This window comes from Protopterus annectens, chromosome 10.part0, assembly GCF_019279795.1.
Source record: "Protopterus annectens isolate FY-2018-M chromosome 10.part0, PAN1.0, whole genome shotgun sequence".
In the NCBI taxonomy this organism is placed as follows: Eukaryota; Metazoa; Chordata; order Ceratodontiformes; family Protopteridae; genus Protopterus; species Protopterus annectens.
The window spans coordinates 972,038,719-972,066,375 of NC_056744.1; the positions used below are offsets into that span (position 1 = coordinate 972,038,719).

Here is a 27,657-nt window from a genome sequence, read left to right on the forward strand (position 1 = left end):
TCAACTGTCAGTTCCATATGTTAAAATATCACTAACACACTTTGGAACTATTAAAACAAAGGATTTCTTCTTTTCCTGACTGTGCCAATTCGAAAGAGTTAGCAGATTTACTGCACTCTACTTGTCAAGTGGCTAAACACACACTACACTGTGGATCTGACACCCTAGAAGCCTCAAGCAGGGCAGCAGTGTCAGGATTTGTCATTAGGAGACATGCATGGTTGAAGGAACAACCTCTTCCCTGATCATGTCAAGTCTAAATTAATTGATGCACCCTTGGATAAGGACCACTTGTTTGAAATAAAAGCAGAAGAGGTGCTTAAAAAGATGGAAGACAAAGCAAATTCTATGCAGACAGTAAAAGATTTCTTTCAGGATCAACCTCCCAAGTTCAGCAGGAATTTCCCTTCTAAGCACTGGTTCTTTACTGCACCTAGTAGACAGGGGCAAGGTAAGCCCTGCAGGGACAGACCACCCAGACCTTTATCCCAGGGACAGCAGAGAACAGTAGACCTCCACCTCCACCCCAAAGGCAGGGAGTTCTATGCCATCCTTCTATGTCAGAAACTCTCAATGACTCCCTCTCCCCACCTCTGCCCTCCTTTTGATCACCAAAAGCTAAGAGGAAGGCTCTCCCTCTGCAAAGAAAATTGGCTTTTTGTAACCAAAGACCAACGGGTCTTAAAGATAATTTTTCAGGGATACAAATTCTCTTTCAACGAACTCCCAATTCCAAGAGGGTACCCAGACTTACCTCCAAATCAGTGGGCAGAGGCATTGAAAAAGACCAAACTCTCATACCCCAGGGTGCAGTAGAACCTGTTCCCACAGTCCAAACAGGCAAAGGCTTTTATTCCAGACTATTCCTTGTCCCAGAAAAGAGGGCACTTGGTACCCCATCCTGGATCTATCCATTCTGAACACCTCCCTGGTGGTCCTCAAATGCAAAATGCTTACTTTGCACCAGCTGCAGCCTATGCTGACAAACAGTGCCTGGTTAGTGACCGTAGACCTAAAGGATGCTACCTCCACATTCCCATAAGGGAATCCTGCAGGAAATTTCTGTGCTTCAGGGCAGGCTCACAACGCTTTCAGTTCTCTGCACTACCCTTTGGCTTATCTACTGCTCCCAGGGTATTCACCAAATGCTTAGCCCCGGCCATAGCATTTTGCAGACAGAGAAATATTCAGATTTACCCTTATCTGGATGACTGCCTAATTCAGGCAGAGTGCAAAGAAAAGCTGCTCCAAGACCTCCTCTTTGTCAAAACCATCCTAACTTCCTTTAGGGTTCACCAACAACGAAAACAAATCAAAGCAGACCCCCTCCAGGAGAATCATTTTCCTGGAAGCACTGCTGGACACAGCATCCCAAATGGCCTTCCTGTCACCAGAAAAGCAGAGCTTCCTGCCACTCTACTTTACCCAGCTGGCTTCCAGAAGTCACTTCACTGCAAGGAAGTTCCTGCAAGCCTTGGGGTACATGGCATCTTGCATCTTTCTAATTCCTCTGGCCAGGCTTCACATGAGGAAACTTCAGTGGTATCTAAAGAACCCTTGGGGTCAGCACAGTCCACCTCTAGAGACCTCTCTCCCTCTGATCCCCTGTATAAGGGCTGAGTTTCTCTGGTGGGCAAGAGCTTGTGGCAAGAACAAGGGTCTTCCCTTCATACTCCGCCCTATCGGGCAGACCATCACCACCGATGCCTCAGACATTGCTTGGGGCTATCACCTAGTAGGAAGGTGCACCCAAGGCCTTTGAGATGTGCAGCACCTTCCCTTACACATCAACCAGAAGGAAATGATGGCAGTACAAAAGGCTCGGATATCCTTCAAATCCCATCTCAGGCCAGGGTTTCTCCTTATCAAAACAGACAACACCACTTTAATGTGGTACAGAAACAAATATGGAGGGACCCAATCTTACTGTCTGTGCAGACTAGCCATGAACCTCTGACTGACCGCCTCCTCCATGGGATTGCACCAAATAGTCCATTACCTACCAGGGATCAACAAATCCCTGGCAGACCACTTAAGCAGAAACTTGCTGGACCCCCATGAATGGCAGCTCCACAGAAAAATCTTTTTGCAAGCCACTCACGAGTGGGGAACTCTGGAGGTGGATCTTTTTCTTCACACCTCAACCACTAGTTGGAAACATTCTGTACCAGGGAGTATCACCACCTAGCATGGAAGGTGGATGCCTTGACCTTCCCCTGGAACTCACTCTTTGTGTACACATTCCCTCCCCTGCCCCCTATTCCCAAGTTACTGATCAAGATAAGGGAGGAGAGGCCAGAGGCCATTCTCATTGCTCCAGATTGGCCCAGGCAGCATTGGTACCCCTTACTGCGCAGCCTGATATCACAGCCTCCTCGGTAGCTTTCCTTCATCTCAGACCTCTTGACTGAGGTGGGAGGGGGGATGCTGCATCCGGACTTGCAGACTCTCAACCTGACATCATGGTTTATACCCTAAAAGGAAACAAGGGGCCCCTGTTAAGCAAACAAGTCCTAGATATTATCACAGAAGCCTGAAGGCCCAGCACCAGCAAATCTTATGCAGGAAAACGGAAAATATTCTGCTCCTGGAACCAGTCCACAGGTGGCATTTCCTCACATCCTTCCATCCCTCTTATCCTGGACTATCTAGTGGAGTTACTAAATAGTGGCCTTTCCTTCTCTTCTATTAAAATCCATGCCTCAGCCATTTCAGGTCATTTCAATACAGATCCACCCCTGTTCTCACATCCTTGGATTAAACAGTTCCTCATAGGGGCTTCAAATATCAGACCTCCCAGAAGGCCACCCACACCAGCCTGTGAACTGAATTATGTTCTGGAAAAACTAATCTTACCACCCTTCGAACCTGCTTCTTCAGCAAAACTGAAGTACCTCTCCTTGAAGACTGCTTTCCTGTTAGCTATCACCTCTGCCAGAAGGGGTTCAGAACTTCAGACATTGATGGCCATTGAGCCCTTCCTCATTTTCCATGTAGACAGGGTCTCCTTGAGGACTAACCCCACCTTTATGCCCAAGGTGGTATCTAATGTGACTCTCAACCAGGCCATACATCTACCCACCTTCTTTCCTAACCCTCAAACATCTATCCACCTTCTTCCCTAACCTTCAAACAAGGGGGAGAGAATTCTGCACCCACTAGATGTGCACAGACAGCTCATACACTGCCTAGACCATACTAAAGCCTTCAGGAAAACAGACCAACTGCTGGTCAGTTTTGCCCCAGGGGCAGAGGGGAAGCCCATTTCCAAGCAAACCATCTCCAAATGGATATCACACTGCATCCATTTCTGATACAGATTTCACAGGAAACCACCCCCTAAGTCTGTTCTTACCCATTCCACTAGGGCAGCCTCCACATCCACAGTATTCCTGAAAGAAGTTCCCACCAGGGACATCTTGGAAGCTGCCACCTGGACTTTTGTCCATACCTTTACTAAGCATTACCACCTACCTCTTTTCTTTAAGGCTAGGGCAAGGTTTGCCAGTGCAATCCTGGTTTCCCTCCCTCCTTCCCCCTTATATCCTCTTTTCTTAGGGAGACATAAGCTTCTTATGGTGGCTTTTTACCACCAGGTCCCCTTTACCATATTTCCTGGGGCTTCTGACTGGTTAGGGCAACAAACACTGATGGTGTTGGCTGCCATGCTTTATAGCATTGACAATCTGATGTCAGTCAACAAGCAACAACAGCCGATGCAGAAAAGCATTGACTCTGGTATTCTGGCCAGCCGAGAGCTATCACAGCAGGACTAACCCACAGGTGATGACTGCAACAGTGAATACACTCGAACATCTACATTTATGGTAAGTGTACACAACTATACTTTCTCTAGATACATCATTGGATGACATACATACTCAGGCAGTATCTGTACTCTCATTGGACCTATTCAGATTAGATAGTTTCTGTGATTGGTTAGCATTATGAACTAAGCGTTTTTCTTTTGACCAAGTAAAGATATGCCCATTATTGAAGTCTTTGATGTCCCTAAATTTTTTTTTTCTTTTTTACATCGAGTAAACGCTGCTCATATAAATCAGTGACAGAAAATAGTTCATCCAACTTGCGTCTATAAGATATGGAGTCAGCTGAGGCATTGATTTTTTCAATATTCTCCATAATTTTATTCCGTAGCCTAATCTCAATAGGAGCAAAGTACTTTAGAAGTAAGTGAATATATCCAGAGCTTACTTCTAAGTTAAAAGTTTGCCATTCCTTGAGCAAATCAGGAAGTGAATTGCCGTATGTTGTCATTTTGCAAACTCGCAAATCTGTGGGGAGTACTTTATATTTGAGACACGCTTCCAAGTGCAATCTCTGCCATTGTAGTCTTTTGAAGCGATAAAGGCTATTCTCTGTAGAACGGAATAGTTGCATAAACTGTTCATAGTTATTAGTATTACTGTTTTGTGTTTGTAAGTTCTCAGCTGTACCTATATCCAAAGAAAGCAGCGGATTTTTGCCAGCAGTAAGTAACATCCATTGAAAGAGGCAGTCTGATTAACATTAGGTATATAATCAAGTTCCTCAAATGCACCTTCTGCCTTGTAATTGAAAATATAGAACGCAGAACGAAAAATGAGCAAAAGAAGTATTAAAAATAAAAAGAGAATACTGGTAGGCAGACTGTGCATATTATTAAAAACTTTAATACAAAATAAATAAAATAACCAGGTAAGCGCTTTCGTGCTCACACGTAGTACTTCATCAGATCTAAATTAATCAAGCAATTCTTTCTTTTTATAGGCTAATGCTTTAGACCTTGTGACTTTAATACAGGCTTTATAGGTATAAGTTCATTTAACAGTTTCCCTTTTGTAGCTTGTAGAATTCTCATCCATTTGATTTCAATACACTCAGTACATGCTCTAGTATCCCCTCCTCTTAAACCAGTTTTGCATAACTCTAGTACCATAAGTTTAAAACAGTGGTCATTTACTGAATGAGTAATGTGTTTAGATAAAGCATTTTTGCTATCTTGTTTGTTTATACCGTACAAATGTTCCCTAATGCAATCTCTTAGATTTGTGTTTCACTGTTTCAGTCATCACGTTTGGGTTGATTCCCAAAGCTGAAGAAAAGAGTGGAGGCAGTCAAGAAGACTGGGGGCTGGCTAGGATGCCCTGCAAGACTGCGGTGGCAAAGCCTGCCCTAGATTTGGAGAAGGTAGGCAGGTGGTAATGCTTGGTGAAGGTATGAACTGATGTCCATGTTGCAGCCTCCAGGATGTCCCTGGTGGGGTCCCCTCTGAGGAAAGCTGCAGAGGTGGAGGTTGCTCTGGTAGAATGTGTCCTGAACCCCCTTAGGGGGAGGTTTCCCATGTTGCTTGTAGCAGAAATGGATGCAGTTTGCTATCCATTTGGAAATGGTTTGTTTGGAGATGGCTTTGCCTTCTGCTCCTGCAGCAAAGCTGACTAACAATTGTTCAGTCTTTCTAAATGATTTAGTCCTGTCTAGACAGAATCTGAGTCATCTGTGCACTTCTAGAAAGTGCAGTATCCTTTCCCCCTTGTTTTGTGGGTTAGGGAAAAAGGTGGGCAAATGACTGGATTGGTTGAGAGCCACACTGGACACCATTTTTGGCATGAAGGATGGGTTAGTCCTGAGGGGGAGACCCTGTGAGCATGGAAAATGATGAAGGGCTCTACAGCCATTAGTGCTTGTAGCACGGATACTCTTCTTGCCAAAGTGATGGCCAGAAGCAAGGTTGTCTTCCATGAGAGAAACTTTAACTCTGCTGAAGCTGCTGGTTCAAAGGGGGGCAGGGTGAGCTTTTCCAATGCAAAGATTAGGTCCCAAGCTGGGGTAGGTGCACTTCTGGGTGGCCTCAGGTTGTTCATAGGTAGGTACTAGGCTATTGGCCCTAGGGCCTATATAAGCCTAGCCAAAAAGGTACCCTGACTTTCGCCACCGAAGAAAATTGTTTTCCTGTGCTCCTGTCAAGCAGAGCCACAGAGGTGATCCCCTGGGTAAATTTCCTATTTCCCATCCAATCATCAAGATTTTTCTTGAAGAGTGCTAATGAGGAGCTTTGATATAGATAGGTAGTTTGTTCCAGAATATGGGAAGTCTCTGAGACAGGAATCTATCCCTCCAGCATGTCTGTTTGTTGTAGTGATAAGGTTTAGGTCCCTAGAGCATGTAGCTCGGAGGGACTGGGATTTCTTTAAGTGGAGCATTTCCAACAGCTCTGGGTTTGACATAGCTTTGTATGTTAGACAGAGATCGCCTCTGAGTAGGCGATATGCGATGGAGTAAAGCTGGAGTTTTTTGAGACGGTCTGCGTAGGGCATCTGTTTGAGGCTGGTAATTCTCTTTGTGAGGTATTTCTGTGGCCTTTCCAGTTGTTGTAGATGTTTTGTGAGGTACATACCAAAAGGGGCATTGTACTCTGTAATGGGTCTAATGAGTGACGAGTAGAGGGGAACAATGACCTCTTTTTTCCTGAATAAGAATCCTTTTGTGATGAGGTGTGCCAAGTAGAAGGATTTCCTGACTACTGTGGCGATGTGATTATCAAAGGAGAGACTACTGTCCACCTGTGTCCCAAGGTCTCTTATCACACTTTCAGTGTTAAGTAGACTACCACCTGTGTGGTAGCACATGGGTACAGAGTTTTTACCAGAGGGGATGGCAATGCACTTTTTGGCATTGAGCTTGAGGCCATGGCCTTGACACCAGGCATCTATCTCCTTGAGGCCCTTTTGTAGGATGTCCACATCCTTAGGAGTTTCGATTATGGCTCCTAGTTTGCAGTCATCTACGAACTTAACTTCGTTAGCCAAAGGCCTTCTGTGTTAGCCTGTACTTCAGAAAAGTAGATACCAAACAGGAGAGGATGCAGGGCTGAACCTTGTGGTATTCCACTTGTCACTGGTCTGAAGTCAGATTTGGAGTTTGCTACTTTCAGTGTGAGTTCTGGCAGTGAGCCAGTTGGCAAACCCATCTTGTGACATAGGGATTTATACCTAGTTTAGTGAGTTTATAATTCCAGAGTGGGGGATGGTGTCAAAAGCCATGGTGAGATCTAGATAAGTTGTGTGAAGCACCTTACCCTCGTCTATGGCTTTGGTGACTGAGCAGTCAGGTTTAGGAGACATGATCTGCCTTTTACAAACCCGAACTGGGTGGGGTCCAGAGTTTGGAGATTACCAATGTCTTTGTGTATAAGATCCATGATGATACTTTCCATGGCCTTGCAGACCAGGCTCATTAGGGTAATGGGGCGGTAGTTCCCTGGGTCCATGGTGGCTCCCCCTTTGTGGGGTGGGATAACCGTTGCTGTGTGCCTTTCAGTGGGCACAAAGCCTGAGGTGAGGCTATGATTGAACATGGTGCTTAGGTGGGGTGCCAGTTCATTCTGCAGTTCGTGTAGAGCACATCCTAGGATGTTGTCAGGTCCCATAGATGCTGTGTTCTTGGCTTTGGAGAGTGTGGATTTTACCTGTGCAGCCGTGTTTACAGGAACTTTGCATTGTTCTGGTATAGAGATGGGCCCTTTAGGGGGTGTGGGTAAAATTAGCACTGAACCTGCCAGGATGTTGGCAATATCAGTTGGTTCTGTATATTTAGTGCCATTGTGCTGTAACTCAGGGCAGATCTGAGTGTTGCCATTGAAATTCTTGACATAGCTGTAGAATGCTTTGTGGTTGTCTTTAGAATCAGTGGCGATTTTGTTTTCATAACTAGATTTGGAGGATTTTATGTGAGATCTCAGCTTCTTACTGAGGCTGACCAGGGAGTTCCTCCAGTCATAGGATTTTATTATTTTTTGCAACACTTTCTTTCTTCTGTTGTAAAGTTTGTTTATGGCAGGGGACCACCAGGTTGGCTTCCTTTTTTTGGAGGATAGCATCTTGGTTCTGTTAGGGATAGCATGATCCATGCACTCATGTAAGTGCTTATAAAGTGCATTTGTGTAGGATTCAGTAGTCATATCTCTATTGTCCGTCTGCATGTGTGTCGTGAAGTTTGCCACATCTGTCTTAAGAAGCATGAAGTTGGCTTTGGAGAAATGTTTTACAGTGGTTTACCTAATGGGGGGTGGGGGCAGGATGTGGATGTCTAGGGTGATTAGTTTGTGATCGGACCTGACCAAAGAGGAATATTGCTGGCCCCCGGTGGGGGTGTGGATAAGTTGATCCAATGCATTGGAATTTATGAATTCCAGAACACGTTGAGCAAAAGAGAGTTGGTACATGAGTAGTTTTCCCAGTTAATGGTGGGGTAGTTGAAATCACCCATTATTAGGTGTTGGGTTGTACTTAAATATTTTCCAGTGTATCAAGAAATGAGGAATGGGAATCCTGGGGCATGGTGGGGGATCTGTAGAAAGTTACAGTTTGGATTGCGGTCTTGCCCAGAGTTAGTTGCACTTGGATCATTTTGGATTCATTATGCTGAGCAACTAGCCTGGAGGTGTGGATATCCTTAATGAATATGAACATGCCTCCACCTTTAGTGTTTCGGTCCATGTTAGGTGGTCGAAAGCTGTGGTATGAATTATAGCCTGGTAATGCAGGGGTGCTCTCTGGAGCCTTGAACCAGGTCTCTGTCACTGCACAGATGTCTATGTTCTCCATTTTAACGACTGCCTCGAGTGAATGCATTTTGAGGTTTAGACTTCTAGCATTGAGTGGCATTACCCTCAGATTTTGCTTGCTTGTACCTGTTAAGGTGGTGAATTTGTCATTTGAACCTTGCCTAAAAAAGGCACTGTAGGGGTGGTAAGAGCCTTAGCCAGTATCCGGAATCCCAAGGGTGACAGGTGCAGGCTATCTCTGGCAAAGCATCATGGTCTGTCGATCATGTCATCCCAGGCAGACTGATACTGGATCCCCTTAGAATGAAACCAGAAGCTTAGCCAATTGTTCAAGTCAATCATTTTGTCCTTGTACTGTGGTGTCATTTTGGGTGATGGCAGGATGCTACTCAGGGCTAGGGTCGTACCCGCCTTGACTACAAGATTGGAGAGCTCCTCCATGTTTCTTTTCATGTAGTACAGGGAGGTATATCTCAGGTCATTCACACCAACATGGACAATGACAGAGTCATATTTGTATTTGTTGTAGAGTGACCTGTGTGCGTGCGTTGTGGCGGATCCTGGCACCCGACAGGCAGCTAACAGTAACTTTCTCCTTGTTTAGCCTGGTGAGTGGAATATCAGTGTGCCTGACTATAGAGTCACCTATGACTAGAATGTTGGGTGCATTGCTATGCCTTATGGACTGTGGTTGAGTGTCACACTGAGTTTGTTGGCTATGTGTCAGTTGGGTTGTGTTTTGGGGGGTGGAGGTTGCTTGCGTTTCTGCTTTGGAGGTCTCTGTTGCTTGAGCAGATTTTTATTGAGAGCTTCTGCGAATGTAGGTGTGTGTTTCATGTTTCTGTGTGTGAGTTTTGGTGGTGTAGGTTTTGATGACTGTGGTGTGGTGCAGGTGTTTGCCTTCTCCTCTTGACTGTCTAGTCCAGTCTTGGGTGAAGAGATCTTTGCTTCCAGTTTGGCTATATAAGTGCATCTCTCACAGGTAGTAGTGTTGGGTGGTAGGAGGAGAGGGTTTTCTGTGTACATGAGGCAATTACTGCATTGCCCCAAGATGCCCAGATTCATCAGGTAGACATCAGAAAACACCAGGAGCTGACTATTAGACATGCCTGGATAGGTGCTTATTTATTAAGTACTAAAAACTGCTTTCCTCTAGACAAGTGAGGAAAGTTGAGTGCTGTAGTAATTTGTAGCATATTTAGTGCTTACAACGAGTCTTGAACAAGTGCTAAGCTCAAAGAAACAGGAACTGTTTGATGAGAGGGTGAGAAAAGAGATGGCTCTGTGCTGAAATGAGCAGAGATAGCTGAGGCATGAATTTTAATAGAAGAAAATTATAGCCCCCTGTGTAGTAGGTCAGCGAGCTAATCCAGGATGAGAGGTAGGGAAGGCTGTGCCTTTCCATCTCCCTTAGCCTGGATCCAGGTGCAAAACCTTTTCCATTTGTTAGCATATGACTTTCTCATGCTAGGGCATTTGGCCTCACGTATAACATCTAGAGCCTGTTTGCTGAGACTGGCAGCTTGTGCATGGTCAGGGAATAAGCCAGGCTGCCAGATTGAGGGTCTGCAATTGAGGATGCATGAATTCTCCTTCCCTCTGGGTTAGGAGTGTTGGGATCTGAGGGAGATGCCATGGTGGCAGAGGTGACAGGCTGTGTAGCAGTGGGTACCAGTGCTGGCATGGCCAGTCTGGGGCAATCAGGATTGTCCTCAGTTTTTCCTCCCTTATTTTGAGCAGTACCCTTGTAATGAGCAGTAGTGGGGGGAATTGCATAAACCAAGAGGTTGACCCACTGGAAGGATAGAGCATCCACTTTCCAGGCCTTGCAGGGAGGCTTCCTGGTGCAGAACCTGCTGAGCTGATGGTTGGAGTGGGATGCAAAGAGGTCGACCTTCGGGGTGCCCTATTTCTGAGTTACAAGGGTGAAGGTTCTTTGGTCTAGCTGCCACTCGTGTGGATCCAGAAGATTTCTGCTTAAGTTGTCTGCCAGAGATTTTAAAGAGCCTGGCAGGAATTGTGCTAACAGGTGTAGTTGCATAGCTGAGGCCATTTGCCAAAGGGTCATGGCGAACCTGCACAGAGGGTACGAGTGAGTCCCTCCCTGCTTGTTGATATGCCACATCACAGTGGTGTTGTGTGTTTTGATCAGTAGAGCCCCCGGGGAGAGGAGGGGTCTGAAAGCTGTCAGTGCATGCTGGACAGCTAACATCTCTTTTTGGTTGATGTGCAGATGTATTTGATGTGGGCTCCATTGTCCCTGTATGCACCTGCCGTCTTGGTTTGCACCCCAGGCATAGTCTGATGCATCTATGGTGAGGGTCTGGGCAGCGTGGGATTGAGAGAAGGGTAGTCCCTTGTTGTGGTAACATGCTGCTGCCCACCAAAGAAGATCTTTCCTTAAACAAGGTTTTATTGGTATAAGAGTTTCCAGGTCTTAGAGTGTTGACACCAAAGGCTTTTTAGGTACCATTGTAGTTTCCTCATATGTAGTCTGGCATATGGAATGAGTAGAATGCAAGAAGCCATGAAACCCAGAGCTTGCAGGATTTTCCTTGCTGATAACTGGGGTCTGGTGGCTAGCTGAGAGAAAAAGGCTGTCAGGTAAGTTTGCTTTTCTGGTGTAAGGAATGCCATCTGGGATGCTGTGTCCAGGCTTGCTCCCAGGAATGTAATTTTTTGGGTACTAGTTTGGATTTCTTTTCATTGACAGTCTACCCAAGAGAGGTCAGTAGGTCCTTTACAAAGGCCAGGTGCTTGAGCAGCTTTTCCTGACTGTCTTCCTGAATTAGGCAGTCGTCTAAGTAGGGGTAAATTTGAATATTTCTTTGCCTACAAAAAGCAAAGGCGGGAGCCAGACATTTTGTGAAAACTCTGAGAGCAGTGGATAAGCCAAAGGGGAGTGCAGAGAACTGAAAGTGCAGTGACCCTGCCCTAAAACGTAGATATTTCCTGCATGATTCCCTGATTGGGATGTAGGTAGGCCTCTCTTAGGTCTGGGGTGGCTAACCAAGGATCCTTGGAGAGCATAAGTAGTAGTTGCTGGAGGGTGAGCATTTTGAATTTTGGTATCAACAGAAAGGTGTTTTAGAATGGAAAGATTGAGAATGGGGCACCAGGTGCCCTCATTTCTGGGTACCAGGAAGAGTCTGGAGTAGCAACCTTGGCCTATCTGTTCAGTAGGAACTTGCTCTATTGCCCTCTTAGAGAGCAGGGAAAGGATTTGCTTTTTGGCCTCTGCCCACTGGTTTGGGGGCGCATTTGGGAACCCTTTTGGGGTTGGTAGAGTGTGGAAATAAAATTTGTATCCCTGGGACACTATGTTGATTACCCAGCGGTCGTTGGTAATGGTAGCCCAGGTGCTTGCATGGAAGGAGAGATGTTCATCGTGTTTCACTGTTGCAGTCATTATACTAGGGTTATCCTGCTGGCAGGCTACCCGCAGTCGGCCTGAATTCCAAAGTCTTGGTCCGGCGTCGGTTGCTGTTGCCTCTTCCCTGACGTCAGTGCGCCAGGGGTATAAAAGATGCAGCCAACGCCATTTTCTTCAGTCTTTCTTGCCGCGTGGTGCCCGAAGCAAAAGCAGTTTGCAAGTGCCGGTCGGCCGACTCATTTTTGTGTTAGAATTTTAGATCCGAAGTCTTCATTTAAAGCTAAGTACCCCATTGGGGAAACTTTTTTCTTGCTCCAGACCGATGTCAGAAAAAGTTAATAATTGTATTTCTTGTGAGAAGCAAATACCTCATAAGGACTTCCATTCTTATTGTATTCCTTGCCTAGGCCCTGATCACAACGTTGCTAATTGCAGGTTTTGTGTTAGATTTAACCAACGCACTATTAAGCGTCGGCACGATTTTGCTTTTCATTATTTTGGCTGAAGATTTAATTACACGATGTCATCGGATAGCCATCCGACTACCGCAATTCACAAGAAACACACAGAAAAGGAAAAGGACAGGCATCCGAGGTCCAGAACTGATAACGAGGCTTCTTCTAAGCCAGTCGTCGGTTCGCCGGTTCTCAAAGAAGCGCTTTTGCAGCCCCTGACGCCCGCTACCTCAGAGCCGCAGGCTGCTTCTGACTCCCACGTGAAGCCGACTAGGCCACAGGAAACTCAAGGTATTGGACACTCGGAAAATATTCCCTCAGATGGGTCCAGAGCCGCTGAGCAGGCACCGGCTTCTGAGGGTGTTTGCAGGCCTACACATCTATATGTAAAATCGACTTCCGCTTCAAAGGCAAAGACTAAAGCACCACTAAAGACAAAAGAAACAAGTGCAGCAATCCCATGGACAGGCCTCCATGCCTAAGAAACAGATGCTGAAAATGGCCGAAGACCTTATTACTTTGATCAGAGGTTCCCATCCCCCTCCTGATAAAAGGCCTAGGCAAGAGAGAGAATATGAATCCTCAAATCGGGTTTCCATTTCCTCTGACTCCTCTTCTGAACAGGAATACTCTCTTTCTCCCTTTGAGGATTCTGATGCTGAAGAATCTATCCCTTCAGCCTCTCCTCCTGAGGATTATTCTTTTGGGGAAACTCTGCATACCATGAGGGAGCACTTTCACTGGGAGAGCCAAGATTAGTCAGAATCTAAGAAAAGGCTCTGAGACTTTCTTTTACTACCTCAGCACAGGCCTCTTGCTATTTCCCCTGTTTTAGACATTGTAGATGATGTATTTTCAGAGTCCGGCCTGTCTCCTAACTCTTTACCCCCTGCACCTGTTAAGCCAGCCAGATACTACAGGGTTCCAGATTCACATAAATTTCTTTAGAAAAACCCTGCTGCTGACCCAGAAACTATTTCTCAGGGTCCCAAAGGGGTCAAGGCTTCCACTGCAAAAAACCCTATCCCCTCTGATAGGGATTCAAGGGCTCTGGACAGATGGGGGAAAAAGGTTTACACTTCTGCTACCTTGGCTGTAAGGGCTTTAAATTGTCAGTTTCATATGCTTAAATATCAGCAATACTTAATGTCACTGCTAAATCAGAAAATGTTGACAAATTCTGAATGTGCAGAAAACAAGGAAATGCAGGAATTATTGCATGCAGCTGAACAAGTGGGAAAGCATAATTTGCAATGTGGTTTTGTTTCTCTGGAGGCCTCTTGCTGGGCCGCTGTTACGGGTTCCGTCATTAGGAGGCATGCTTGGTTAAAGGAACAGAATCTGCCTGATAATGTTAAAGCAAAATTATTGGATGCTCCATTACAGCATGATACTTTGTTTGGTGTTAAAGCAGAAGAGATGTTGAAGAAAATGGAGGACAAAGCGAAATCTTTGCACACAGTTCAGGATTTCTTACAGGTACAGCCACCCAGATTTAGCAGGAACTGGCCTACAAAGAATTGGCCCTTTCCAGTGTCGGACAGGCCACAAAGAGGCAGATACAGACGCCCCAGAGGCAGATCCCAGCCCCAAGGCTCATACAGGCCTAAACAATGGGGTGCTTCTACCTCCAAAAGCGGAGAAGACAAATCACAGTCATACAGGAAACAGTCCTAATGACTTTCCTCTGCCAGCACCAAGCACTTATCTTTTGGCAGCCCCCTTAGGGGGAAAACTAACACTTTTTTCACAAAATTGGAACATGATCACCCAGGTCTTGAATATAGTGTCTCAGGGCCACAGGTTCCACTTTCACACCCTGCCAACGGCAAAAGGTATGACAGACCTGCCACACAATCAATGGGCAGAGGCACAAAAACAAGTTTCCTCCCTCATGGACATGAGGGCCATTCACCGAGTACCACAGCAAGAGCAGGGACAAGGACTTTACTCAAGACTTTTCTTGGTACCCAGAAAGGACAAAGCCTGGAGACCAATACTTGACCTGTCTATTCTAAACACATTTATGCACTTTCCAAAATTCAAAATGTTGACTCTGCAGCAGCTTCTGCCCATGCTGGGCAAGAAGGCTTGGCTTGTAACTTTGGACCTAAAAGAGGCATACCTGCATGTCCCAATCAATCTTGCAGAAGATACCTCAGATTCATAGCTGGCTCAAGGCACTACCAATTCTCTGCACTGCCCTTTGGCTTATCTACTGCGCCCAGGGTCTTCACAAAATGCCTGGCACCAGTAATTGCTTTTTGCAGACAAAGAGGAATTCAAATATATCCTTACTTGGACGACTGCCCTATTCAAGCAGAGAACCAGGACATTCTACTAAAGCATCTGGCGTTTGTAAAAAGATTACTAATTTGCCTAGGGTACACAGTAAATGAAAATAAATCAAAACTAGTACCCTCTCAAGAGATAATATTCCTGGGTGCAAGCTTAAATACAACTGCCCAGATGGCTTATCTCATGCCAGACAAACAAAGGCAACTGACTTCTTACTTCAAAATGTTGGCAACAAAGACCCAGTTATCTGCAAGAAAAAAAATTCTGCAGGCTTTGGGCTTCATGGCATCCTGCATTCTGCTAATTCCATATGAAAGACTGCATATGAAGAAACTACAATGGTATCTAAAAAGTGTTTGGACTCAACATTGACACAGCCTGGAAACATTAATTACCCTCATTCCCTGTCTGCAACAGGAGTTTCGATGGTGGGCAAAGGCCTGTCGCCACAACAAGGGACAGCCATTCACTTTACCCACAGCCAGGCAGACACTAACAACAGATGCATCAGATTATGCCTTGGGGGGCCCACATGGCATGAAAATGTATTCAGGGCACATGGCCGCAAGCCAAATGCATCTTCATATCAATCAAAAAGAGATGCTAGCTGTTAAGAATGCCCTGACCGCCTTCAAGGATCTACTTCATCCAGAACAACTGCTGATGAAGACGGACAATACTACAGTCATGTGGTACATAAACAAATAGGGAGACACACATTCCTACCCCCTCTGCAGACAAGCCATGACTTTATGGAACACAGCATTGACTTATCAAGTACACGTGCAAGCACAATTCCTGCCAGGAAAGACAAATACTCTGGCAGACGAACTAAGCAGGAACCTCATGGATCCTCACGAGTGGAAACTGGATCCACAAATCTTCAGCATGATAACAAGGAAATGGGGATGCCCAGACATAGATATATTTGCCTCCCCTCACAACTGCCAACTACAGAGATTCTGCACAAGGACTTATCACAAGCAAGCATGGAAAGTGGGATGCTCTGTCATTCAGCTGGAAAACCCTTACAGTATATTCCTTTCCTCCACTGCCTCTCCTCCCCAAGGTACTCCTAAAGGTCAGACAAGAGAAGCCAAAAATGATACTGATTGCCACAAACTGGCCCTGCCAGCACTGGTACCTAACCCTAAAGAGCTTGTCTCAAGGCCCAGTCTGGACATTACCTCAAATTCCTCACTTACTGACCCAACAAAATAATCAGATCCTGCACAGCCAGTTCAGAACCCTAAATCTGGCAGCATGGCGGATAATGTAACCATTCAGAACACATCTCTCTAAAGCAGTTATGGATGTTATTTTGGAGGTCATGAGGCCCAGCACCAGACGATCTTATGCAGAAAAATGGAAGAGATTCTGTGCTTGGAACCAGGGACAAGAATTTGACATGCTCGTACCAAATATCCCTCAGATTTTACAATACTTAACTGAGATGCTGGACAAAGGCCTATCCTTTTCATCAATTAAGATCCATGCCTCTGCCATTTCAGCTCATTACAATACGGACCCACCTATTTTTTCACATCCACTGCTAAGGCAGTACCTCAGAGGGGCCAAAAACATAAGACCTCCAAGGAGAGCGCCAATACCTGCATGAGACCTCAATTATGTCTTGGAAAAACTCACAATGCCTCCTTTTGAGCCAGCCAATACAGCTGAGATATATTTTTTATTATGAAAAACAGCTCTGCTCCTAGCAATAACCTTGGCAAGAAGAGTCTCAGAGTTACAGGCACTAATAGCTGTGGAACATTTCATAATTTTCCATCCAGACAGTGTTTCTCTGAGGACAAACCCAACATTTATGCCTAAGGTAGTGTCCAGTGTGGCCCTTAACCAAACCATTCATTTGCCTACCTTTTATCCAAACCCACAGAATAAGGGTGAAAGACTTCTGCATTCTTTGGACATACACAGACAGCTACGCTTCTACTTGGACAGAACTAAAGCTTTCAGAAAGACTGAGCAACTCTTAGTGGCATTTGCTGCAGGATCACAAGGAAAGGCTATCTCAAAGCAGACTATTTCAAAATGGGTAGGCCACTGCATTCGTTTCTGTTATTCACAACATGGCAAATCAGTGCCTAAGGGCATTAGGCCACATTCAACCAGAGCAGCAGCCTTCCTCAGAGGAGTACCAACCAAAGACATTTTAGAGGCTGCAACTTGGACTTCAGTGCACACTTTTACAAAGTACTACCACTTACCTCTTTACTCTAAATCCAGAGCAGGCTTTGCCATTGCAGTTCTGCAGGGCCTCATAGCCACTCCTAATTCTATTTAGACCCAGCCACCCAACCTCAGCTTTGGGATTCAACCCAAGTGTAATGACTGCAACAGTGAAACACGATGAATATAGTACAGTTGTGTACCTACCATAAATGTAGATGTTCAGGTGTATTCACTGTTGCAGACCAGGTTACCCCTCCACCATCCCCCTTTCTTTGCTGGGACTTATCTGTATTTCTCTATTCTATACAACCTATGTGGTGTATTTGCTTGTAGATGAAGATAATGTTTTATTTTAGTGCATGCTTTTTTATTGGTATAATTTTTAGCCTACCCTTTTGGGGGCACCTGACATCTGGGGCAAGAAAAACTAAAGAAAATTGCGTCGGCTGCATCTTTTATACTCCTGGCGCATTAACGTCAGGGAAGAGGCGACAGCAACCGACACCGGACCAAGACTTTGGAATTCAGGCCGACTGCAGGTAGCCTGCCAGCAGGATAACCCTAGTGTAATAACTGCAGCAGTGAATACACTCGAACATCTACATTTATGGTGGGTACAAAACTGTACCTCCTAGGGGCAAGTGCACATAGGCAGAGGGAAGGGGTGGAAGTGGAGAGTCTTTGTGAGTTCTTACCGTGAGGGGGTGGCTTAGCACTCCCTGGTTTTGAAGCGGAGGAACTCCATTGCTTAGATCTCTGCATTTCCTGGGGCTGCTGTCTGGGCTGAGCTGACCTGGAAGGGGTAGGAAAGGACCAGTGCTTGGAGGGGCAATGCCTCTATTGAACCTGTGTGGCTGGACCTGCAGGAAGTCCTTAAGTGTGTGCATAGATTTAGCTTTTCCTTCCAACTTTTTTAAGACCTCCTCTGCCTTGGTGCCAAATAAGTTGTCTTTGCGCAAGGGTGCATCCAATAATTTGGATTTGACATGATCTGGCAAGGGCTGTTCTTTAAGCCAAGCATGCCTTCTAAGGACCGAAACAGTGACTGCTGCCCTGTAAGATGCTTCTAGGGCGTCAAAGCCACATTGTAAGGTGTGCTTAGTTATTTGGCTTGCAGAATGCATTAACTCTTGTAACTCTATTTTCTGCACAAGCAGGAAAAGATGATATTTTTTGTTTGAGGAATTCCATGGTATGTTGCTTAAATTTTAGCATATGGAACTGACAATTTAGTGCTCTAATAGCAAGAGTAGCAGAGGTGTATACTTTTTTACCCCATCTGTCTAATACTTGGGAATCCCTATCTGAGGGGGTGGGATTCTTAGCAGAAGTTGCTTTCATTCCTTTAGGCCCTTGAGAAAACAGTAGGAGTTTTGAAAAAAAAATTGTGAGAGTCAGGAACTCTGTAGTACCTGTCAGGTTTCCTGGGAGGAGGAGGAAGGGTGTCAGGAGACAAACTAGATTCCATGAAAACATCATCCACAACATCCAGGACAGGAGGAATGGCCAGAGGTCTTTGCTGTGGAAGATTTAAGAATTCTCTGAGTCTCTTTTTAGACTGAGGGTAGTCCTGACATTCCCATTGGAAATGCTCCCTTAAAGTATGTAGGGTTTCCCCAAAGGAAAAGTCCTTGGGTGGAGAGGCTGAATGAATGGATTCCTCTGCATCAGAATCCTCATAAGCAGAGAGAGGTTGCATGTCTTCATATTCAGGTGCCTTAGAGTCATCGGACTACTGTTCAGATAAAACTACTGGGGACAAATCTCTTTCTTTTGGAAAGGGTAGCTTGGCTTCCCCTAGTCAGCATTATAAGGTCTTCTGCCATTTTAAGCATTTGAGACTGAGGCAAGGAAGCAGGTACCTAAGATTAGGTTGTCGGTTTCTTGGGTGTGGTTCGTACCCTGGGACTTAGAAACTTGGTAGTTTTAGTCTGTGTCAAGAATCGGTAGTGTGAAGTACTTCCTCAGAAGCCAGTGCCTGCTGAGCAGCTCCGGACCCATTCAGGGTAGAGACATCTGCAGGATCCTTAGTCGAAGAGTCTCGCAGTATACCGGACTCCGAAAGGGTCTCGGTAGTAGCCTGCAAATCCACAGAAGCAGACATCAGGGGCTGCGAAAGCACCTCACTGAGGATCGGAGAACTGACGACTAGCTTAACGAAAGTGTCGTCGGTAGGTTTGGACCTGTGCGGTCTGTTTCTGTCTTTATCCTTATGTTTTTTCTGAAGATCTGCTGTTGGATGGGATACTGAAGCCATATCACAGTTCGAGGCCTGAGAGTGAAAATATCTAGCTACAATATGGGCCCGACAACTTATAGTTCTGGCATTGAACAAAGCACAGAAGCCACAGTGGGGAACGTCGTGGTCTGGGCCTAAGTAAGTGACGCAGTAAGAATGAAAGTCTTGGTGTGGTATTTGCTTTCCACAGGCGAGACAATTGTTAACTTTTTCCGACATCGGTTAGAACAAGAAAAAGGAATCCCCAATGGGGTACTTAGCTTTAGAAGACTTCAACTTCAATTCGGAAAACGAAAACTCGGGTAGCAGCCGACCAGTACTCATGCAAACTGCTTCTGCTTCGGGCTCCTCGGCAAGAAAGACGGATGTAATGGCATCGGCTGCCTTATTTTATACTACTGATGACCTGACTTCAGTCCTGGAGCGACGGCAACCGACGCAAAAACACTAAGCCTCTGGTATTTGGGATGACTGAGGGCTACCCTGGCAGGGATAACCCAAATGTGATGACTGCAACAGTGAAACATGAAGAACATTATGCTAAATTGCAAGTGTTACAGTTGGCATAAATATTAACATTACAGATGCACATTGTATCAGGATGCATAAACTGGTTGTCTGTTGTAATATATTTACACATATTACTCTTGACACACCATTTCTTTAAGAGATACTCACACTAAACTATTTTTTGGAGGTACTTCCGATTACACTGAGAATAATAGGGATTCTCTTTTTCCCATAATGATGTGCCTTACATATTCAAATGATAGTAGTATTATTTGTGATACTGTTAGGAAGCACTGGAGAATTCTTTTGTCTGATAATAAATGTAAAGGGACACTAGGAGTGCAACCCTTTTTTCCTTTTAAGAATCGTCCCTCTATGAAAAAAGATGTGCTATAAATCTTTGCAGAAATCCCAATCTGGTCCAAGTGTAACCAAGATTGGTACCTTTCCCTGTCGAGACTGTAATATGTGCAAACATATTAGAACAGACTACCAATTTATGCATCCTGATACAATGCGTATCTATAATGTTAATACTTATGCCAACTGTAGTACTTGCAATTTAGTATATTTAGCTTTATGTGACAATTGTCAAGCATTTTATGTTGCAAGACTAATCGCTGTCTAAGAGATCACATTAGGGACCAAAATGTACTGTATAAACAAACAAGACTGTAAAAATGCTTTATCTAAACACATTACTCATGCAGGAAATGACCACCGTTTTAAATTTATGGTACTAGAGTTATGTAAAACTGTTTTAAGAGGAGGGTATACTAGGACATGTACTAAGTGCATTGAAATCAAATGGATGACAATTCTACAAGCTACAAAAGGGAAATTGTTAAATTAACTTATACCCATAAAGCCTGTATTAAAGTCACATGATCTGAAGCATTTGCCTATAAAAAGAAATAATTGCTTGATTAACTTGGATCTGATGAAGTACTGTGTGTGAGTACGAAAGCACTTATCTAGTTATTTTATTTTTTATTAAAGTTTTTAATAGTACGCACAGCGTGCCTACCAGTATTTTCTTTTTCTTTTTAATACTTCTTTTATTACTGGTTTTGCTCATTTTTCATTCTGAGTTCTAAATCTAAGAATACTTCAGATCACATTTCCTCTGATCCAAATAAGTCTTCTGCCTTGCCAGATCCACAGGCCTCCTCGGATCCGACTGAGGACATCACCATATCTCCTTCTGTTTCTTCACCTCTGAAGTTGGTTCCTAGGGCTCTGGATCTGAGAGCTCGAAGCGGTCCCCGAATCAGCTAGAACAGTCCCCGTCCCCAAAGCCTAGGCATTTGGTCATCTGCTTCTTCTAGGTCCTCTAGAAGCTGGTCCATGGCAGACGTGGACAAGATGATGAAGAAGTTCCTCAAGACCCAGATTCAGATGGGGGTAGTGTCTGTTCCATCCCCTAACAGTTCCATGAACTACTTGGCCCTTACAATCAGAACTCCTTGTCTGATCTGGCCCTCGGCTTTGGAGGTGCAAGTTTCAGGATTCCTGAGAGTGTCAGCATCAGCGCCAGGGAAGCCACCTTCCTCAACTCCAGTGGTCCCCTGTTCAGCCCTGTTCCTATTCCTTCAGAGCATAGCGGATTTCAGCCCTGTTCCTATTCCTTCAGAGCACAGTGGATCTCGGAGCCATGGTATCAGTGCCAGGTTCAGGGAGATTGGGTTGGCTCCATCCTTGTCAGAGCAGTCTCTTCCTCTGGGTGCTTCAGCCCTCAACAGTTGTGGTCCTATTCCCTCTGGAGGCCACAGATCTGGACTGAGTTCTGACCACCTCCCCTTCATTGTTTTGGCTCTGAGGGAGATGGAAGGGACTTCTCCGAGCCTGTCAACTGTCCAGATTGTGGAAAGGGTATTCTCCCATGGCAGAGAACTATCGTCTCATGTCCTGCAGCCTACTCCCTCACCCCCATTGAGTCAAGGTCTTGACCTTACTCATTCTGCTCAGAGCCAGCCCACCTGAGTAGTCTCCAAGGTCTTCTTGCCCCGGAAGGATCCACTTCTTCTGATACTTCCCCCTGAGTATCCCATGGAGAAAGTCTCCTGAAAGAAGACATGGAAAAAGAGACACATTAACTCTCCCCGATGGAGCCATTGATTGAAGACCCTGACTTTGAGGGAAAAGGATCCCCTCGATCCTCACCTGATGAGATCTCCTATGGAGACACTAAAGAGATTCTAAAGCAGAAAGGTGGGTGGTCTGTCCAACCTCCTCTTTCTGAGGAGTCGGTGTTCTGGAGGCTTTCAGGGTGGGCCCATTTGTGTCCTGGTTGACACCCCCTAGTTGATGACGTCATTGATTTGGTATCCCTCCGGACAAGGAAGAAACCAGATACCATTGAGCCTATTCCTAAATGCCGCAATAAGTTCCTGGTCCCACTGGCTGATAGGAAACACTGAAGAAGGGGTCCTGTAGTTGATGCCATTGTGGTGGAGGCTGCGACTAAAAAAGAACTGGCAGAGGAGACTGCCTATGTCTATTGTCCTAACAAGGAGTTTACAGTGTTGCACAGGATCGGAAAGCATGTTTACGCCCCAGCCACTTTTGCATTGTGGTCATTAAATTATTTAGCTCATTTTTCCTGGCTGTAGACAGAAGTGATCAAGGAGCTCTCAGCTTCTCTCTCTCTGAGTCCATGCCTGCGGAGGAGCTTAAAAGACTTTCTCTCAAGCTGGCCACTCTACTATCCATTGCTAATTCCACAATGAGGTTAATTTCCCATACAGTGGAAGGTACCTTGAGAGACACATAACATTCCTTGCACCCAGAAACCTGAGCACTCTTGACAAACAATTCCTGGGTACTAAACATATTATCCAGAGACTGTTACATCCCGTTTGCTCTCCTTCCTCCAAATATCAGCAAAAACCTTCCTGACATGCCACCCAGTGCAGGCAGCACAAGCAATTCGAAAGCTGGTGCAAAAGAGAGTCATCCTGACCAAACAAAGAGGATTCAGAACTTACTCCTGCTTCTTTTTGGTGCTGAAAAAGACAGGGGACCTAAGACCCTTATTGGATCTAAGCAAGTTGAACCTTTATGTAAAGAAGTCAAAGTTCTGAATGGTTATATTCAGTCCGTTCTGCCTCTGTTATATAAGGACAATTGGATGTGCTCAGTAGATCTCAAGGACGCATACTATCAAATCAAAATAGACAGGCACTCCAGGAGATTCCTGCAGTTTCGGCTGGGAGATGGTCACTTTCAGTTCAGAGCACTGCCCTTTGGGCTCACCACAGCCCCCAGATGTTCAAATGCATGGCAGTCATAGCAGCTCACATGAGACTCAAATTATTCCGGGTGTTTCCATAGTCAGATGATTCACTTCTAATCTTCCCCACGAGGCATCAACTTTTCCAAGCCAGAGATTATCTGATTCAAGTCTCACACTCTGTGGGCATTTCCATAAATTTAGACAAGTCCAGTCTGACTCCTGTGCAGTACCTAGAATTCTTAGGAACACAGTTGAACATGAGGGATCAAATAGCCTCTCTCCCCCTTCACTGCATAAGAACACTGAGGAAACAAGTTTGGGAACTATTATCCCATCTGTCCTTTGCATGCCTAGTTTTACAAGCTCTGGGGGCGATGTCAGCAGAGATCTTGTTAGTTCTTCTGGCAAGGTTCTTTATGCAAATTCTTTAATGGCAATTAGAAGTACAATGGTCTGTACTCTACCAACCTCTGTCTGTTCCTTTCAGACTGACACCAATCTGCGAATGTCATATCTATTGGGGGCTTCTACCACACAACCTATTTTAGGTAGGGCTTTCTCGCTTCCCCCTCCAGTGGCCACAGTGACCATGGATGCTTCCCAGCTTGGGGGGGGGGGGGCATTACAAGGGAAAGATGGTCCAAGGCACATGGTCCCCAATGGAGACCAGGATGCATATCAGTGTTCTTGAGATGAGAGCAGTCCTTCTAATGTTGCAAGCCTTTCAAGATGTTCTCCCTCTTCGGACCATTGCAGTTCACATCGACAGTATGTTTGTAGTCTGGTACATCATTAAGCAAGGAGGAACTTGCTCTTAGCCCTTGTGCAGAGAAGGTATGAGGGTTTGGGAATAGGCGATGTCTTCAGACTGCCTTCTGGTTACATCTAGCATTCCGGGAAAACCAGCGGGCTGGTACATAGACTCTGATTCCGCACGAGTTGTTCCGAATCATTCATTGGTGAATATGATCTTCACAACTGCTAGGTCAGCTTTGCTGTATTCTTTTTCCTCTTCTTTTCAACAACAAGTGCAGCAAGTTTTTCATTCTAATCCCCCTCTGGGGGAGTCCCTATGGGATGCTGCGGTACATGATTGGCTCCCATGCCTCCTTTATGTGTATTCCCCACTTCCTCTGATCCCGAAATCTCTTCAGAAGACAAATAGGCGAAAGAGCTCAGTCATCCGTATTGCCCCCTTCTGCCCTTGACAAATATGGTTCCCCTTCCTTTGGTCTCGTCTAAAATATCCTCCATGGATACTGGAACCAAGACAAGATCTCCTCACTCACCCATCAGGTTTGCAACATCCCAGTCTTCATGCCTTCAAACTGACCACATGGTTTCTCTACTTCCAGCCATAGTAAGACAGTCCAGGCTTGCTTCCCTGGTTTGTAGCATCATCTTAGCCTCAGAAAAGGGTTCAACTAAGAAAGTCTACAACAGCAAGTGAAAAAGGTTTATTGTTTGGGCTGCTAGTAAAAACATTGATCCCTTCTCTACACCAGTCTCAGATGTTTTATATTTTTCTTAGTACCCTGTTTGAGAAGGAGGATGTTTTTCTGTCATCAAACTCCAGCTAGCTGCAAATGCTACTTTTCACACGATTAGCCAATCCCGCTCCTTGTCTACCTTTAGATTATGTAAAACATTTATGAGCGAGAGATTTTTATTGAGACTCCCCATTAAAGGTCCTTCCCCACTTTGCAACCTCACTGTCGTGCTGCAGAGCTAGACCGTTCAAACCAGCAGCCAGTTGTGACTTGAAGTTTTTGTCATGGAAGACTATCTTTTTAGTAGCCATTACTTCAGCGAAAATGATTTCTGAGCTACAGGCATTATCTTCTAAATTTAATCACATAATCTTTCATAGAGATAAAGTTTCACTCCGTTCTAATCCTTCAATTATGCCTAAAATAGCTGCAGAAACCAACATCAACCAATCTTTTCAGTTGTCAGTATTTTTTCCTAATATTTTCAATAAATGAGAGTACATCCTACATCTCCTTGATGTTCATAGCTAACTATGTTTTTTATTTGCATAGAACAAAACAGCACAGGCAGTCAGACCAACTGTTCATAGCCTTTTCTGCTAACAAATTGGGTCAAGCAGTATCAAAGATCACACTGGCCAAATGGATCACTGACCGTATCACCTTCATTTTTTTCTCAGAGAGGTTTAGAATTACCTCAACCTCCAAGAACACATTCTACTAGAGGTATGGCTACATCTTCTACCTTTTCATCTGGAACTTCCATTGATGATGTTTGCGTGGCAGCCACCTGATCAAACAAACATACCTTTGTTGCACACTACAAATTGTTTGTAGTATCCAGAAGCAGGGCTTCTTTTGGCTCAACAGTACTCCGACATATCCTTCCTTGAGGGCCACCCAGGAACCAAGTAGCTGGTGACAATGACCCATTCGTGAGGAGGAATGAAGAGGACAACATTAGATTAGAAAGTTATGTTTTACAATAACTTGGAATCTGTGTTGTCCATCTTCGTTCCTCCTCAATTTTCCACCCAGTCATCCCCTACCTTAGTTTCTTGAGGATCTAGGAACATTGAGGGATGCTTGTGTCCCATGTTTAACCCTCTGTTGCCTTTTTTCCCTTTTCTCTATCCTGCCCTTTTTATCTATGGAGGGTGAATCAACCAACTTGATCTCAGGTGTAATGCATTATGAGTAAAAGGAGGCACACGAGAGTCTGATCCAAGTCTGGAAGAAGTGGCTGAGCCCTGTTCATGAGGAGGAATGAAGATGGACAACACAGATGCCAAGTTATGGTAAGACATAACTTTCTAATCTTAGATTTGGGAAGTCTAGTCCTTCCCCATTTGACAGTGGCTTTATCCAGTTGTTAATCTCTGACATCCTTCTCGTGGGAAGGTGAAACACCATGCAACTCTGGCCACATCTGTCACCAGGTTCACATCCCTCACTGGAGCTGAAAAGGAAAGTGCCTGAATGAGAGCATCCATTTATGAAAAATGCCACCACTCTGCAGGGAAAAATTACCTGGTTTAGCATCCTTGTTTCTTATGAGGGTGGGAGGATGTCATAATGGTTAAGGTGTTTACCTGGCAAACACAAGGTGCAATGCTTGATTCTCACGTGGGGTAATTGGCTAGGCTTAAAATGGCCCACAAAGTTAATTAGTCTAGTACTAACCTATAAACTACTTTTTAGGCTAGGCTTGTAAATGCCCTCGGGCAGATAGCTTAGTATGAACCTATGAACCTATGAAAGGTTAAAAACGTCATGGGAGTGTATTGCTAGGCTTCTAAAGATCCCCATGAATCAATAGCCTAGTAAGTGCCTATGAAGTTGCATTCAGCCATTGGCTTTAGTAGTGGTGACATCTATAGGCGATTCAGTGCCTGTCTTTTCTGGGAAGATGTGTGGCTTGACAGCTTTCTTTGCAAATTGTGTGCTGCACATTTCCTTCCAGTGTTTTTGGGGCCTAAACAGAATTACTAGCTCTCCCATTATTTGGATAGCTAAAACAATAGATTTATCATTAATCGTAAAAGTATCCTGCTACATTGAATCTGTTATACATAAAGGAATAAAATAAAAGTAGAAAAACATTCATTTGAAAAAGGGGGAAAAAAGCAAAACTGACATAGTGGGGGGGGGGGATTCCTGAACCCCTTACATAAAGATACTAATTCAATAATTGCGCAGCAAAAGAAAAAGAATGAAGACTGTTGAAATAAAAAGGTGCTACTGGTCTGTTATCTGCAGCTTTTTGCTGCGGATTTTAGAAAACTGCATAAACTGCCTGCATTTACAGTTCAGAATAGGCAGCAAAACATGAAGTAACCTTCTGCCTCATACCCACTCCCTCCAAGTCCATGTATAACCCCAGAGGCTGCGTACATCGGATAAAAATTCTTCACAAGTCACAGTTACAACAGCTGTACAGTATGTGTGATAAGTAAAGATTCAGTGGGTATGACCATAATGGAGTTACATGCCCCACCCCACCCCCCTCCGTATGGAATAAAGCTGGATCTCCTCAATGTAAAAAGTCTGGAAAAAAACTGAAAATACTGTTGGGTGCATTTAGAATAGAACCTTGGTAAATTGTGCACTAATTTTAAGTAGTGAAGCATTGCGGGTTCAGTCTTTCATGATGTCATGTTAGAGATTTTCAGCTTCAATAAAATTTTTAGGGGGCTGTCATTATTAACAAAATAAAATGCATTAAGACATTTTTGTATCTTGTAATTTTATCATCAAAAACTGTAATTTTTATTGTATATGATAAAGAGGTTATATCCAACTCCAACGCTTTATTTAAACTTGCTTCAGAATGTTACCAATATACTTTAAAGACACCAAGGTCATTTGCAAACCTAGCACAGCAGCCAAAACAGGAGAAAGGAGGGTGTAGTAACATATTTCATAACTTCATGAGAAAATTTGAGGCAAACCAAGAATGTTTTGCCCTTTTGCCCTGGGATAAGATAATATTGTATTAATAAGCATGTTTGATATTGGAATCATGTCAAGAAGTTAGTTCAGTCCAAGTTTTTATGTGCCCATGGAATCTAATGCCTCACACTTCTACACTAGGTGACATGATTTGTACTTCCTTGGACCAATCTTGTAAAAAGGTCAAGACCACCCACTTTTATGGGTCCTTGCAGTATTACAGAAGTGAAGGACAGCCATACAGTTCCCCTTCATCTTATACTAAACAGATTTTGTCAGATTAGTTTTTCCATAAACTCATAGATAGTACAAGACTACTGAGTCTTGCGCCATTTATACATTGCCA

General features: G+C 44.5%; 1 protein-coding gene across 1 annotated transcript in view; it reads left to right on the top strand.

The window, feature by feature from the left end:
• The window catches only part of XPR1 (xenotropic and polytropic retrovirus receptor 1), a 2,667,923-nt gene that overhangs the window by 1,606,849 nt on the left and 1,033,417 nt on the right, over positions 1–27,657 (top strand). The window lies entirely within an intron of this gene.